This window comes from Ambystoma mexicanum, chromosome 9, assembly GCF_040938575.1.
Source record: "Ambystoma mexicanum isolate Mex_15411 chromosome 9, UKY_AmexF1_1, whole genome shotgun sequence".
In the NCBI taxonomy this organism is placed as follows: domain Eukaryota; kingdom Metazoa; phylum Chordata; class Amphibia; order Caudata; family Ambystomatidae; genus Ambystoma; species Ambystoma mexicanum.
Genome location: NC_090931.1, coordinates 133,544,821 through 133,562,574, shown reverse-complemented (window position 1 = coordinate 133,562,574; position 17,754 = coordinate 133,544,821). Strand labels below are relative to the sequence as shown.

Here is a 17,754-nt window from a genome sequence, read left to right as displayed (position 1 = left end):
GATTTAGGCAAAATGTGGAATATATATTCCACCTACTCTATATAAGTGAATTAGCAACACTATGTTATGGAGTTGCACACATTCTTAAATATGGAACGCACTTTCAAAATATGTCAGCTACGCAGTTAATACAAAAAGTACAAGAAAAAGATGAGGTTTTACAATCAAGTATAACAAATTTGTTTGCAAACATGCGTGGTACAAAGGAATACTGGTTCAGACGGCACAGAGACATGCGTTGCATGATCAGAAACCTTGGGCCACCAACTTGGTTTGTTACGCTAAGTTGTGCAGAATATGCATGGGAAGATTTACATGAGTTCCTACGCATAGCATACAGCAACAAAAACAACATAGATATATTAACACCTGGAGAACTTTGCTCTCTAGATCCAGTTAATGACTTAAGATATTTTCATCATCGTTTCATTGCAATGCTACACTTTATTTGCAATAAAACTGTTCCTCCCCTTGGAGAAGTGCAACACTTCTTTTGGAGAAAAGAATATCAAGCGAGAGGAGCACTACATATTCACATGCTGTTATGGATCAAAGGTGCTCCGAAATTTGGGCACGACAGTGATAGCACTGTTTTGCAGTTTATCCAAAAATATGTCACATGTGAAATCCCTTCACAACAGACACATAGTGAGCTGCATGGGCAGATTTTACAATTTCAAAGACACAAATGTGGCCAATATTGTCGCCGTAAATACAAAAACTAAGATTAATACTACACAAAATGCTGCTTTGGTTTCCCTAGACCAGTTACAGAAACAGGTGAAGTAAACAGCTTCATGTCTTCAGTTCCACATAGTGTTAAAGGTAAATCACCTAAAAACACGTATTACATAAAAAGAAGGGAAGAATTAAAATATTTCAATGATTACAATGCAATCATTGCCCTATTATGGAATGCAAACATAGATGTGCAGTAAATTGCAGACAATTCAACTGCTGTTGCACGATATGTTACAGCCTACTTAACAAAAGCAGAAAAAAACAGAGCTTCAAGATATCTGGGATGACCTAGCATCAGACAAAACATTATCACAGAAATTGTACAGCCTAGGCATAAATACGCTGTCTCCTAGAGAATCTGGGGCCTATGAAGCAGCAGATTGTTTAACCGGCACTGCTTTGTATGGAAAATCAGACAACATAGTATGGCTCAGTCTTGGTCCTGCAAAATCTAGAAAAAGAGTGCTAAAATCATATGAGGACATAGAAACAATTGCCAGAAATGATCCTAACAGCCAAGACATTCTAAAAAACAATTTACTGGACACATACTATCCGAACAGGAGTACCACTCTGGAAAGCATGTGTCTATACCACATAGCTCAAAACTTTGCATACAAAAATAATGTAAAACCCGATGAAAGCAAACATTGATATAGAGTGACCGATTGTGAAGAGAGCTTAGTGAAACTTAACAAACGAAGCATAATTAATCATGTGAAATTGGCATTAAAAACTCCTCAACAGAAAGAACTATATTACATGTCTGTGTTGCAACTTTTCAAACCATGGAGAAAAGAGGAAGACATACTACATAATTATGAGTGCTATGAAGATGCTTTCAAAGCAAATGAAAGCACTATCACCGATGTTAACTTTACGCAGTACAAAACAATGTTACACAATGAGCAGCAACAGGAAGAAGAAATTCAGGCCCAACTAGATAAGGACTCTTCCGACAGTAATCAACCTTCTGTAACAGGAAGTCAAGAACCATTAGGACAACCACTAATAGAAAATGAGGCTGAAGTTGCTATGGCAGAAGTAGAAAACACCAAGTATAAGTATCAAGAGGAAACATAGGACTTAACTGTACAACAAGCAAAACTTAACAAAGATCAGCGCACCATTTTTGACGAGGTAACAAAACAAATTGTGCATGGCGTACAACATGAAAATAAAGAATGCACCTGCCACAATTACAAACCTATACTGCTGTACGGCAGTGGTGAAGATGGATCAGGGAAAACATTCTTAATCAAAATTATCAAGTTCCTTCAACAATTCACAAACAACAAACTGTCAGGTATTGTAACAGCCCCCATAGGTTTAGCTGCCTACAACATAGGCGGTGTGACTTTACACCGATTACTACTGCTTCCAGTAGAGCATCAAAATAAATTAGACTACTACAAACTTTCTGCAGAAGCTGCAATGGAATTACATAGAGTATTGAAACAAATGAAATGCTGCTAATAGATGAAGTGAGCATGGTCTCAAATCTAATGTTGGCTTTGATTCATCTAAGATTGCAATAAGTACTTAAAAGTAATAACGAAGAACTCTTTGCATGGAAACACATTATCGTTTTTCGGGGATCTTCTACAATTGACACCAGTAAAAGGTGAACCTATTTTTAAAACCTTAGGCCACAAACTCTCCTGGAAAACTGTTAGTAGCATAGGTAATGTTAACCTTTGGCAACATTTCCAATACAGAGAATTAACTGAGAACATGCGGCAATCTGCAGATCTCACTTATGCCAACATCTTGAAAAGTATTAGAGTTGGTGTATTATCGCAAGAAGCACAAGCTGTATTGAAAAAGCGGCATATACATGCACTTTATGGCGATAATGCATGTGCAACTGATGTTATGGAACAAATAGCGCACAAAAATGTCAATTGTATGGCCTTAATCCCAACTCTTGCAAGCTGTTTCAAATTCAATGACACAATGTTAAAGAAGGAAATGCAAGCAATAATAGAAATTAGTGCCACAGGCAAACTAGATGTACATGGTTTGACAGTACCTATGTGTGAGAAAGCCACAACAAGACTAAATAGTTTAGAAAATTCAATCTCCAACACAGCTGGATTGGAAAAAGTATTGAAATTATCATTAAATTGTAGAGTAATGCTTAAACGTAACCTTGACGTAGAGCAAGGGCTAGTTAATGGAGCACTGGGCACAGTTGTAGGCTTTCAATCATACCCACGTGATAGCAGAATTCAGTTTGTCAATATTCGCTTTGATAAACTTTCAGAAGTAAAAAGGATAGGGCGCTCAATGGCTCAATTCCTTCTCTTCAAAGACATGTATGTATGTAGAGAGCAATTTTCTCTAACTCTTGCATATGCAGTTACCATTCATAAATCCCAAGGTCTTACCCTAGAGAAAGCAATGATAGATATAGGAAAGACAGTGTTTAAGGAAGGCATAAGCTACGTAAAATTATCACGCTTACGTACAATCTAATGCTAATAAACTTTGATTCAAGTAAAGTCAAAGCTGATATTCCTTGCATTGTAGAGTACAATAGATTGCGTTCACTGTACACTCCTCATCTGAAACAATACCCTGTTCCAGATAAAGTGAAACGTGGTAAAAGAAAAGTAAATGAAACAGAAATGCAACAAAATGCAACAGCAAATTCCGCAAAAAAAAAGAAAGCTAAAGTTTCATCAATTGCTGCAAACATAGAAGAACCTATTAGGGAATGTAAACCAGGCACATCAGCAAAGAAGCAACAGAAAAAACGAAAAATGCACTCAGATACAGAACTTGCTGGCCCATTCAAATTTACAAATGAAAGTGGGGTAAGTCGCTATGCAAATGTAGCAATGAATATTCTATTTCAATTGCCACCAATTGTTAACAATATTTACCTGCACAGCACAGACCAATTGTGTTTGCAAATGTTAGTGCTGCATAGAAACGCAACAAGCAATCCTGACAACACATACAGTGTTTATGGAGTAAGGCAACAATTGGACGACTGTGCTGGAATAGTGAGATTCACTATGAACTCACAAGAAGATCCACAACAATGTCTAATGTACATACTATTATTATTGGAGAACAAAAGCATACCTGCAAATGAAATGTTCAAAACGTCGTACATGTGGAAACATATATGCACTCTCTGTAACAAAGTGATACGGGAAGAAATTCCAAATGAGCGATTTGTGTATATTGAGTTGAAAAGAGTGGGCACAGCTGTGCTTAATTGAGGTTCCTCCTATATCTCTTAATTCATGCACATGTATTTGGGGCACACCTTGAAACCTTGGCACAAGGTGTAAATGTAGATTATAAAGAAGGGATCAGAACTGAATCTGGCCCTAGATGTGCTCTCCTCTGCCCTCTATAGAGAGATGCTCCAATTTAGATTAATGTTGCAATGCTGTTTCGCAAAGTATTCCATAAACACCAGTCTGTACACTTTAGTAAAATGTATCTTCTTTTATTATTATCGAGGCTTAGGCATCCTACGCTGGTGTTGTGCCTACTAGTATATTATGCCAATGCATTTCGGACATTGTCCGTCTTCAGGGCTCTAGCCTTCACATTTACGTGCAAAATACAAACGTATGTTGTATTAGAAACAAGTACCAAATTTTCACCACATTTAATTCATGTTCAAAGGAACCCAGCCCCATTATGAATGTAAATAAAAATCAAAACCAATTCGAATGCAAAACAATTCAATCAGTTCAACATATTTGGCAATAGTGTCATGTTAAAGAATATAATTTGCATTCCAGACAAAAATGATTAATTAATTTAATGTGCATAAACACATACCATTTCGCGTTATTCCAGGCACCAGGATTAATGTCACCGTGAGTAGCAGAAAATAAATAAGATAGACATATGGTGAGCTCTATGGGCGGTTATCAGTTATAGCACAATGTATTTAGAACTTTAAATTAAAAGATGTACCTGTGGTAATGGTAGTATGTATGCCTCCCGTTCTATTCCACCCCCCTTGTTGCTTAGGAGCTATGCTGCCAAGAGATGGCCCGTGAGAGATCACAATTTGATGTTAGCTATGTGGTCCCACATATTAGTAGTCTTGTTATCTATGCTGCCCTTAGCGGTTTGCTTACCTATATTAAAGTCCGTACCGCAGAGCGTGCTGCATTCGGAGAAACCGCGTCTCTTGCAGACGCCGGTTTATAAATGTTTACCTTTGTTACCTGGTGACCCGCGCGTGCACAGGTCGAGGGGGAAGGTTGGTTTCATTGCAGAACGTACATAGAGCGTTTGCGTTGCCGACCAGCTATCCTGTTGGTAAAAGTTACTTAAAGTGACAGTATACCCAATTATTTTGTACAGTATAATGGACTGTAAACATTGTGTCATCGGGGCAATTACTTGCCTGACACTGAAATGACAGGTAGTGTGTTGTTTCTACAGTAATATTCACATCTTAGTTATGGTTTAATCAAAAAAACAAGCTACACCAGTATTACAATAGGTTTAACCAGATGGTGTGGATGAGAATACTATCCTAATTTAAATTTCCTGAGTGCTATGCATAAACCATCATAATAAATTTGTTTAAAGCACAAATAACTTAAGCTAACTTACTGCAACATAGTGTTACATGCTTATCATAGTCACAATCACGGGGTGAATTTAGGCAGAGGTAACATCTCTGCCTTGGGTCCCGCTTGGACATGTGTTCCAAACGGGAATCTCACCCCTTGTGAGTATGTCGAGCCATATTAAGGTGAACATATATTGTTAAAGATACAAGAAAACTAAAGCTAAATGGATCAAAGTAGTAAAGGTCCAGTGTTGAAAAATAATAAAGGTCCATCCAATGTTGAAAAATAGTTCACGGTTCTCACAGTTCTTAAATTAGGGTCTTTACAATTACATACTACTCTTCTAAGTACATGCTATAAAAAGCATACATAGTTTATTTCTTCATTGATTCCACCCGGTTTGAGTGGGTCCAGTCTCTCTATCCAAAAAGATTCATGTTGGTTGAATCTTCTTGTGATATCCTCATGTTTGTCTTTAGGTTGGACAACCTCCAGTACCTGGATCCTGATTTGATTAATGTTATGTTTCTTAGACTCCCAGTGCCTTGCCACTGCAGAGTTCTTGTTGTTCGTATGTATACATGATCTATGTTCATTCCAACTAATTCGACCCGGTCTAGTTGATTGTCCAACATAATAGATGCCACAAGGGCACTTAATCGCATAGATTATGTTGATGGTATCACATGTTGCAAAACTTCTCAATTGAATCTTTTCTCCAGTGCGTGGGTGATTAATGGCATTCCCCTTAGTAATAAAGTTACAGTTGCTGCAATGTAAACACGGGTATGTGCCTGTCCTTTGTGTTAAGGGTTGTTGTACTATTGGTCTTGTTTTAACCAGTCTATGGGCCTCATTACGACCCTGGCGTTAAGGGTTTAACGGCGCCGTTAAAGGTGTCGGCGCCGTTAAACCCTTAACGCCTGATTACGAGTTCCCTTTGCGGGACCCGACCTTAACGCCTGCTTTTAGCATGTTTATGCTATAATGGTTTATGCATAGCACTCAGGAAATTTGAATTATGATAGTATTCTCATCCACAGCATCTGGTTAAACCTATTGTAATACTGGTGTAGCTTGTTTTTTTGATTAAACCATAACGAAGATGTGAATATTACTGTAGAAACAACACACTTCCTTTCATTTCAGTGTCAGGCAAGTCATTGCCCCGATGACACAATGTTTACAGTCCATTATACTGTACAAAATAATTGGGTATACTGTCACTTTAAGTAACTTTTACCAACAGGATAGCTGTTCGGCAACGCGAACGCGCTATGTACGTTCTGCAATGAAACCAACCTTCCCCCTCGACCTGCGCACGCGCGGGTCGCTAGGTAACGAAGGTAAACATTTATAAACCGGCGTCTGCAAGAGACGCGGTTTCTCCAAATGCAGCACACTCTGCGGTACGGACTTTAATATAGGTAAGCGAACGGCTAAGGGCAGCATAGATAACAAGACTGCTAATATGTGGGACCACATAGCTAACATCAAATTGTGATCTCTCATAGGCCATCTCTTGCAAGCATAGCTCCTAAGCAACAAGGGGGATGGAATAGAACGGGAGGCATACATATTACCATTACGACAAGTACATATTTTAATTTAAAGTTCTAAATACATTGTGCTATAACTGATAACCGCCCATAGAGCTCACCATATTTCTATCTTATTTATTTTCTGCTACTCACTGTGACATTAATCCTGGTGCCTGGAATAACCCGAAATGGTATGTGTTTATGCCCAGTAAATTAATGAATAATTTTTGTCTGGAATGCAAATTATATTCATTAACATGACACTATTGCCAAATATGTTGAACCGATTGAATTGTTTTTCATTCAAATTGGTTTTGATTTTTATTTACATTCATAATGGGGCTGGGTTCCTTTGAACATGAATTAAATGTGATGGAAATGTGGTACTTGTTTCTAATACAACATATGTTTTTATTTTGCACGTAAATATGAAGGCTAGTGCCTAGAGCCCTGAAGACGGACAATGTCCGAAATACATTGGCATAATATACTAGTAGGCAAAACACCAGAGTAGGATGCATAAGTCTCGTTAATAATAAAGGAAGATACATTTTACCAAAGTGTACAGACTGGTGTTTATGGAATACTTTGCGAAACAGCATTGCAACATTAATCTAAATTGGAGCAACTCACGATTTGTGTATATTTACCATACCAAATTGTGAGAGCATTCCATTTCAGCAACTGGTACAAAATGCAAACCATGGCAGATTATGTAGTATTTGCAATTCAGACAATCGCTCTACCTTACTGATACAATCACATAGTGCCTACATAATAGTTATGCTTCTACGTTATAATGCAGATGGCACCAGAAACAACTGCAAACTAACTGGATTTACACACGGTCAAGTGTCACTTGGAAAGAAAACCTTTACAACAGTAGGAATAATCTACCATGCAGGAGCTACAACCAATGCAGGTCACTACACTGCATACATTAAAACGAGTTCTGGATGGTTTGAATGTAATGATATCACCATTACTCTAAAGCAGAGGTTGCCAGCAAACCCAACAAATGCTTATTTAATGTTCTTGAAGCCAAAATCTACGTAATAAGGTGTACTTCAAAATTGTGAACAAAGAATGTGAAAGACTACAAACAGTTAGAATACGCCCACAGGTATCTAACTACCCAACAGGATGGACGAATGACACAAATAAATGATTATCACAGATCGTTGGAAACAAATGCACAGGCAGAATACGCCTATAGGTCTGTAAGTGTTGGTAAAAATCGGCAAGAAAGCAACAAAGAAAACATTAATGGGAAAGATGAAGGAAACAGGATGTAACAATGACACAAATGAATGAGTATCAAAAATCTGTAAGAACACATGCTCAGTTAGAATACACCTACAGGTATATAACTGTTGTTAAAAATGGGCAGGAAGGCAACAAACGTAACATTGATTAGAAAAATGAAGAAAACACTGAAAGGAAAAAATGAAGTACTTAGTTGCATAAGAAATGGAGATTTTTTTTTTAATCCGACAAGGATTTTTTTCTCCAGACCCAAGGATTAGAAAAGCAAACACAGAAACTGAGCGCAATGCACAGTACACTAGTTTGTAAACTAAATATGAGGGTCTAAAAAAAAAGTTAACTGTCTATTATGCAATGTGTCAAATGTGGAAAAACTGCAAACATTAACACATCTTTTTCTTTCATCAAAGAAATTGAAAAAGTGAATCTTCTGCTAAGTACGATAACCAATTGTAAAAAAATTGATGGAGTCTGAACAAAGTAAGGAGTATATTGGCAGGCATTTTCTAGACATGGGAATCAACTCGTCTAATGTATGGTAGTAATATGCTTCAGTGCCTGTAGGCTGGCCTTTTGTCTGCGGTAAGTAACCTACCACCTACGCCTTACAACCAAGTTTCAAGTGTACAGTTCCTATCCACAACCATCGCTGCATATGTAAAACATGGTCCTTGTAAATTAGCTGCTTATAAATGTACTTTGCGGACCATCGTCTGCAGCCATGAAGTGAAGAAACTAGGGCACGAACACAACAACCACAATCCACCACACACATATTAACTTGTAACTCCACGGTTTATGAATTCAGTCTTGAGTGTATGGGCTTTAGCCATGCACCCAACACTGCAGAGTCTCTCCACAACTACCTCGGCGATGTGTGGTAGTGGGGGTTATTCTATATGTGTGTTATCGTTAAGTACCTCTAACCAGAGCATTCCCTCCTAGGTGTGTGTCTGTAGATCCTACATGGGATGGGTGTGCAGTGTCTTCCAACTCTAGCACTTACCACTTTGTTCTTCGTTGCATGGACTTTGGCCATGCACCCAAAACTGCACGCACTCCCTACAACTTGCCAATCAAAACGCAACGCTACAGGTGTGTGCATGGGTGGCACATGTGGCGGTGGTTGTGGCCAGGGCCTACAGTCTTGTAAGTAAGGGCTTCGGCCTTTGGCCGACGGCCATGCATCCAAGACTCTAGGCCCTGGCCACAACCACCGTAGCATCTGCCACCCATGGTGGCGTAGTAATGATTATAATGATAACCATTACAAAAAATAATGCATTCAGGGCATGTTGTCAATTTCAATGTACCCTAACACCACACGTGTCCTTACAAATCTAACAACTCCCCTGTGCACTGCAGGGGCTGAAATACTGGCCTTATTGGACCCCTCATTTTCTGTTCGTACAAGGAGGCCACAGAACATACGTCAAAAAGTAGGTATAAGTGTATTATTGGGTGCATGGCCTTCGGCCCTGCACCCAAGAGTGCAGGATCTCCCCACAACTACCTCTTTCTTCTTGGGTGCATGGCCTTTGGCCATGCACCCAACACTGCACGCACTCCCCACAACTTGCCAATGAAAATGCAACACAAAGGGTGTATGCATGGGTGCCACATGCGGCAGTGGTTGTGGCCAGGGCCTAGAGTCTTGGAAGTAAGGCCTTCGGCCTTTGGCCGACGGCCATGCATTCAAGACTCTAGGCCCTGGCCACAACCACCGTAGCATGTGCCAACCATGGGAGCGTACTAATGAATACAATAATAGCCATTGGAAACAGTAATGTACGTGTCCTTACAAATCTAACAACTCCCCCGTGCACTGCACAGGCTGAAATACTGCCCTTATTGGACCCCTCATTTTCCGTGCGTACAGGGAGGCCACAGAACATACGTCATAAAGTTGGTATAAGTGTATTAGAGTGCAGGATCTCCCCACAACTACCTCTTTGTTCTTGGGTGCATGGCCTTCGGCCATGCATCCAAGACTCTAGGCCCTGGCCACAACCACCGTAGCACCCATGGCGGCGTGCTAATGAATATAAAAATAGCCATTGTGAGAAAGAATACTTTGACGGCATGTTGTCCATTTCAATATTGCCTACCTATACCCGTGTGCTTTCACGAGTTACAAAATCCCTGTCCGCTACATGAACTGAAGTGTTACAAATTTCCTACCCACTACATGGACTGAAGTGCTACCGTTATTACCCCACACATTTACTGTACATACAAGGTGTCCATAGAAATTACAGCATGACGGCCGAAGAACAAATGCATAGATCACTATTTCTTACTGTCTGAACCTTTCCCAATGCTCTGTGACACAGCAAAATTGGTTAATGAGAAAAGCATGTGTACGCTGGTTGTTGCTCCGCTTTCCGCGGATCCAAGATGTCGGGCACATCCAAACCATCTAATGCAGAACATGTCTCGCAGCAGCCAATGGGCAGAGACGTCGCGTGTACACGGTCATGAAGGCAGCCCCTTAGCCAATCGGTTTCTTATTCGTCGACCAAACAGGGAAGTGTGACCGCGGAGCGAACATAGATATCACTAATTATTTCAGACCTACTTTTTCATAATTATAAATGAACGTACTGCATGTATGGTGACAAACTTTACAAAAGCACACTTTCTGGACCAATCCCCTGTACCTGCCGCAGATTTCGTCAAAATCCGTCCAGCGGTTTCACCTGTAGCCGTACGCAAAGTTTTTCCCCCATTCAGTCTATGGGAAAAAAAGACGTTTTGAGACCCCCCTATAACTCTGCTCCCCCTGGACGAATTCTCACCAAACTTTACAAAAGAATTCAGAGTGCCCCATATACTTTTTTGCAAAGTTTGATGAGGATTCGTCCAGGGAGAGCGAAGATATAAGCCGCCCAAAAAAATGGAAACAGCAACTTAACCATAACTACATGGCCACTACCATGGCCATGTAATATATATATATATATATATATATATATATATATATATATATATATATATATATATATATATATATATATATATATATATATATATATATATATATATATATACTCAGTATACGTGAACAGACATAGGGCCTCATTATAAGTTTGCTGGTCTGGGAACTACGGTACTGGTAAGCTTGCCGGTACCGTAGTTACCGGACCGGCAAACTACGAGTTCTGATCGCGAGTGCCTTTTCACCTGCCAGGTCAGACCTGGCGGGTGGACCGACACCCGCGAACAGAACATGTTGGATGCACTGGCACCATTCTGAAGGGTGCCGGTGCATCCAGCCTCCCTATTCACATTGAGCCCCATGGGGATCAAATGGGAATGGGGAGTAAAAGTTTCCAGCCCCTGGCAATGGGGAAATACAGGGTCTGCTAGGGTTGTAATTGCCCTGTATTTCCCCATTGCTAGGGGCCGTAAAAATCTGCAAGTTTGGCGGTAGCTTGCCGGTTTTACCGGCGAGGCTACCACCAAACTTGTAATGAGGCCCATACACTTAGATATACAAAAAAATAGGTACAAAGGGCATCGCCTTTAAACAGGCAGCAGTAGACACCTTCTTGTTGGCCACTACAACACTGCTTAGTCCCTCAGCAGGTAGGCAAAGAGATCACTCGTGCTAACAGGGTCTTGATATTGATATTTTATTTCTATTGCGCTCGTACACAAGTGTTTCAGAGCGCAACAAAGCGAGGGAGAGGAAGAGGGGAGAACAAAACAACAATCGTACTAGGCCCAGTGACATTGAGAATGCGCAAGTGGATGGGAGAAGGGGAGGGGAAAAGTGCATGGAAGGGGAGAAGTGGAAAGTGCGGGGCAAAGGAGAAACAGATCAATAATAATAAATAAATAATAAAGGCAACAAACAGTGGTAGTGCAGCCAGCAATTGGCAAGCGCTGAGTTTAAGGCAGCAGACACGATAGGTTTGATAAGTGCAGGAAGCACAAGTGGATGGCTGTATGGGTACAGATACAGACCCCAGTGCAAGGGGTGGCCTGGAGGCAGTGCGGGAGGGTGGCAGGGTGAGCAAGTACCTGGGCCCGGAGGACAGAAGGTGGCCAGGTGCACGGTGTCAAGAGAGAACAGATCAGCAGGGGAGAGGGGGAGCGAAGGCAGAAGCAAAGATGAAAGTCTTGAGGTGCTTCCGGAACCGGAGATGGTTCTCCTCAAGTTTTAGAGTGGCAGGGAGGCTGTTCCAGAGGGAGACCCCAGTCGAAGACAGAGATTTACCCCCAGCTCATTTCTTTGAAAAACGACTGACCCTGAGGGAGTTAGAGGGAGAGGAGCGAAGAGCTCGAAAGGGGAGTATTTGCGGAGGGATAGCTGAAGGTATTTTGGACCCAGCTCCCAGAAAGCCTTGTGGACAATGCAGAGGGTTTTGAATGTAATCCTTGCATCCACTGGGAGCCAATGGAGAGATTTCAGAGCTGGAGAGATACGATCCCAAGGCTTGAGGCCAAGGACAAGTCTTGCAGTCCTGTTCTGGATTAGTTGCAGAGGGCGGAGAGTAGAGGCAGGAAGATTTAGAAAGAGGCTGTTACAGTAGTCCAACCTTGAGAGAATCAGAGCTTAGGAGACCATGAGCTTCTGTGGGAAGGAGAGGAAAGGCAGAGTACCTCTGTTGAGGTGCAGTAGGAAGTTTGACTTTTTAGAGACATCAGAGATGTGGGCGGAGAAGGAAAGTGTGGAGTCAAAGATGACCTCAAGGTTCTTAGCCTCGCAGGTGGGGGTAGGGTGAGGGCCAAGGTAGGCCAGCCAGAGAGTGAGGGGAAAGGATGGTGAAGGTGTGCCGAAGAGGAGGATCTCCGTCTTGCTGGCATTCAGACAAAGATCATTGGCGGCACACCAATCGAATGGCAGTTTGGCAATCAGAGATGAGAGAGGGAGAGGAGGTGGCCGAAGACAGCCTGCAAATGAGTTGGGTGTCGTCAGCGTAGCACTGGAAATTTGAGCAGAAAATGGCAATGCAGTGGGCGAGAGTTGCCAGGTATTGGTTGAAAAGCCAGGGTGAGAGGTTAGACCCCTGGGGAACACCACAGTTAGAGAGGAAGACAGATGATAGGAAGGACTCAAGTTGGACCTGGGAGAGTCGATCAGAGAGGAAATAGGTCAGCTAGGCCAGAGTCAGAGGCAGAGCATCGGAGGCAGAGCGTCCTCCCACTCAGCAAGACTGCATCACCAGTGGTCCAAATTCCAACTAACTCTGCCATGCAATGCCCTCTCCTTTATGGGGGCATTTCCCGCCCTTCTCAGTTGTGTCTGCCCTTGGCTGAAGAGCAGATCACAAGTCGAAGGGACAGAGAGTGGATAAAACCAGTCAGAAGTGGAAAAACCTAGCGTCCCTCTCCTCGCATTCATTCCCAGAACCCTGTTTCACGCACCTGCAGGATGCTCCGACTCCCTCTCTGTATTCGTCCTTCAGTGAAAAATACAATAACTATTCTCCACAGTGAGTCCACTCAGCAATAATATCTATTTGTCTATATGACCTTGCTCTGCTTTCACTACTGAAATGCTTGTTTATTATCTGAGGGCCGCGGAGACACAGTCTTTTCATTACAGGGATGGGAGATGAGTGTCCAAAATGGCTGCGCACCAACGCCATGTTGTTTTAGCTCGCATTTCGCATATGCATTACATTCCACCCCTTGGACAATCAACTACCATACCCCGATGGGCATTCAGGGGACACCCAAAAACTTCTAATCATTCTCCATAAATTACGAATACATGAAGCACAACAACAAAAGAAAATTACTACAATAGCAATACCAAAAAGCCAAACTGATATCAAACGCAGTGCTTCAGGAATCCATGAAAATAAGTTTTCCCGCCAATCCCCATCCTGATCCATATAGATCCTTTATACCCTTAATATGCTTTTCAATAGAATGGGAATGGTCACCCAGATCAAAACAACACATACCTTCCATTGCTTCACAACCTAAATTATGCTTTAAAAACAAATACTCTATAGCAGCTCTGTTTTACAAAATAGCTTTTCTGAAGTTTCTATTATATAGCAATAGTTCAGTCAAAGCTTGTGGGGTTTCATTAAGCCCTTTAACCATCAAACAGGCTAATTTGATCATGGTGTTATAACCTGAGCAGCTAAGCCCCAAATCCTGATAATGGAAATGGCTAATGCTAACACTTCTGTTTCAGAGAGTAAATGCACATCTGAATTGCAATCTGGTGCTAAAGCAGTATATGAAGCAGCACGTATGGAACGTCCAATAATGGGTTTTAAAGAATAAATCATTAAACTAAGACGTGTTAAAGCACATGGGCCACCTGAAATATTAGCAGGGATGTAGGAGTATGTGAAGTTTCCACAGGAAAATAACCAACCAGGAGGAAGATTTACATGACACAGGTGGCTAGCGGTAGAAATAGTAAAATTACAAATCATATTGTTTGAAACATCAATACAGACATTGATAGATCTCGTACACAACCGTCGCTCAAAATCAGTCCTTTTCGCATTTGCGTTCATATTTAGTTGTTGCATTTACCAATGTAGGAAGGATCAAACGTCATTTGGTAGCAAACGTCAGCAGGAGCGATATCATGTGTCATGATACGGGTCATGTTTCTCCATTTGTGAATAGTGTCAACACAGAATCTACAGCATTCAAACACAGAAAAAGAATTTTGGACATCCGACTGCTCCACTAGAGAATCATTATGCTAAACTCCGAACAACTTTTTCAAGATCGGAGTAGGCATTGGAATTGCAACAAGACACGTGGAGATCAGATCTGCGGAGCTATGCACATCAGTCAAGCAGAAATGTTCAAAACTTGCTGGGCTAAATAGATCCACATATTGGGCCTCATTACACGGTAGGCGGTAACCAAGGCGCTATTAGCGCCATGGTTGCCGCCGGTATTTTACTGTGTCTGCCTTGGTGGATGGCGGAATTACCGCCCTACTTCAAGGTGAGCGGGGGCGGTAATTCCCCATTCACCAAGGCCCTTCCCCATTCCCATTTTTGCCCCCACAGGGCATAATGGGAATGGGGAAGGTGCTAATTACGGTACCGTAATTAGCACTGAGGTCCCTTTGCGGGTTCATTTTTTAACGCCTGCTAAAAGCAGGCGTTAAAGTACCAACCCGCAAAGGGACCTCGTAATAAGGTGGTAAGGTTCAACGGTCACCGGTAGCATTACCGGTGACCGTTAACCCTTACCGCCTTCCGTGTAATGAGGCCCATTGTCTTGTTGCCTGACCAGCACTGAATAACCATGATGCAAAAAGGATGTCGAAATTCCAGAAAGTAAAACTTTATTTCGCTGCCCTGCCGTTTCCTCAAAGCGCCACGATAGGCTGCAACAGACACATCCTCAAAACTGATAGGAGGAGCATCAGTTCTCATCCACATGCCCCGCTTCACTTGGAGAATAGAGACATCTGCCACATCCCCCGACATGAACCTGGACCCTCCTGAATAGACTCCAGCGTGCCACACAGAGGCACTCAGCACACTCAGGATCTAAAAAAGTCAAAATTCAAAAAGAAGATATCAGTGGAGTACATAACTCACATAAATAACATTTGTCAGCAGGAATATGAGAACATTTCTTTTTTCCTGGCTCCATCACAAGAACCAATTGATCTTCCCCAGTGGCAATCACATCCACCGTTACGGGCGGACCAATAGGTTTCTCGACCCATACCTTTGCACCCGGAACCATTGCATCTGAGGAGCCAAAACCATTGTCCTCACAAACTGTTAATACCTCTCCTTTCTTAACCTTGGACAGTTTCACAGAAACTAGTATTAATTGGGCCACACAATCCCCCTTATGTATCGGTAGCATATTTTCACCACTATTCATGAGAATGACTTTAATCACACCCTGGTAATCTGCATCCACAATCCCTCCCAACACTTGGATACCCTTTAGGGCGAAACCCGATCATGGGGCAATTAATCCCATATGTGCAGATGGAATTTGTACTCCAATACATGCATCAATCACAGTAATCCCTCTTTGTTCAAGTCGGATTTCTTCCCTTGCATGCAAATCTACCCCAGCAGACTCAGGAGTGGCACGATAAGTGGCTAACGCACCAGGGGATACTTCCCAATACATCAGAGTTTCAATGGCTTGATTTGGGTTAATTTGTAAGGCTGGCGTTAACATGCACATTAATGGGGTCTTGCCATTCGCAATGAGACGGTTATTTAAAATCTGAACAGCTTCAAATATAAGTTCTCGCCAACTTTTCAAAGTACCATCACCAATTTTGCACAATTGTTCTTTCAATAAACCGTTCATTCTCTCAATCAGACCAGATGCTTCCGGATGATAAGGGACATGAAAAATCAATTTGATTCCCTTTTCTTGACAATAATCCAGGACCATTTTCCCTTTAAAGTGGGACCCGTTATCACTTTGAATTTGCAAAGGGACGCCATAGTAAACCGCCACTTGGTCCAACAATTTAATTGTATTCAATTGGGTAGCTCTTTTACATAGCAAAACCATTAGGTAGCCAGAATATGTGTCCACAATAGTGCACACATACTGACATTCCTTACTAGTGGGCATAGGACCAATATAACCAATCTGCCAAATCTGTCCAGGTAGTTTACCTCGTTTCAATGTACCATGAATTATGTGTGGAATAGATTGATGTTTCTGGTGTTGACACATTGTAAGATTATTGTAAGATTATTGTTTTCACAATTTCTAACGGAATGCTAATTCCCTTGCCTTGTGCCCACCTGACAGTAGCCTTCTCTCCGAGATGTCCACTCTTCTGGTGGGCCCATTTGGCAATTTCCTCCAAATCATCCTCCTCGGCCCTCGCGTCCATGACTTCAATCTTTGCATGTTCGTCTGCAACAGAATTGAAGCAACGTTCTAATGAGTCAGCTGCGCAATATGCATCAATGTGATACATAGTCACAGTAGTATGCATCAGCATCTTAGCAATGTCTTGCGATACTTCCTTTCCCCACACCTCCTTTGCATGAATTTTCCATCCATTCTTTTTCCAAGTTGGCAGCCATACCACTAGTCCATTTGCAACAGACCATGAATCAGTATATATGACAATTTCCAGGCGTATAGCTCTGCGTATTGACTACTCTTCCCTTTGCCTGAGGTGGTGGGCACCTTTTTCCATGTTGGATTGTACGCCACTGCCTTCCAATATCATTCAATTCCTACATATTTGGCTGTGCCATCAGTAAACCATGCATGTTCAACTTGTTCACTTGATAATTCTCCATATGGGATCCCCATTTCACTGGAGATTCTTCCACAAGCCTCTCTCCCTCTGGTTCAATGTCTATGAGGGGGACACCTGCCACTTGCTCATGTAATTTCGCCATGCCACTCTTACCGGGTTTGGCACGATCTTGAATGAACCATTTACGTTTAATAACACTAGCTTCTTGTGCATGACCAATTCTGTGTGTCTTTGGGGAACTTAGTACCCATTGCATAATCAGTATTTCAGTTTGGATCACTATATCATGACCCACTGCCATCTGTTCAGTATCTATGAGTGAGTGCCCAGTAGCATGCTATTGTTTCTCAAAGGGGGTATATCTGTCACACGCATCAGGTAACTTTCTATTCCAAAAACCCAAAGGCAGGTTTCCTGTCCTGTTTTTGCCATAAGCTCCAATTGGTGTAGGCAT

At 41.8% G+C, this 17,754-nt stretch overlaps 1 long non-coding RNA gene across 1 annotated transcript in view; it reads right to left on the bottom strand.

Annotated features, from left to right (window-relative positions):
• Positions 1-15,366: 15,366 nt before the first annotated feature.
• Positions 15,367-17,754, bottom strand: part of LOC138487752 (uncharacterized) — a 38,174-nt gene continuing 35,786 nt past the window's right edge. The window contains exon 2 of the long non-coding RNA XR_011274538.1: positions 15,367-15,591. This is a non-coding gene — a long non-coding RNA (uncharacterized lncRNA). The remainder of the gene's footprint in view (positions 15,592-17,754) is intronic.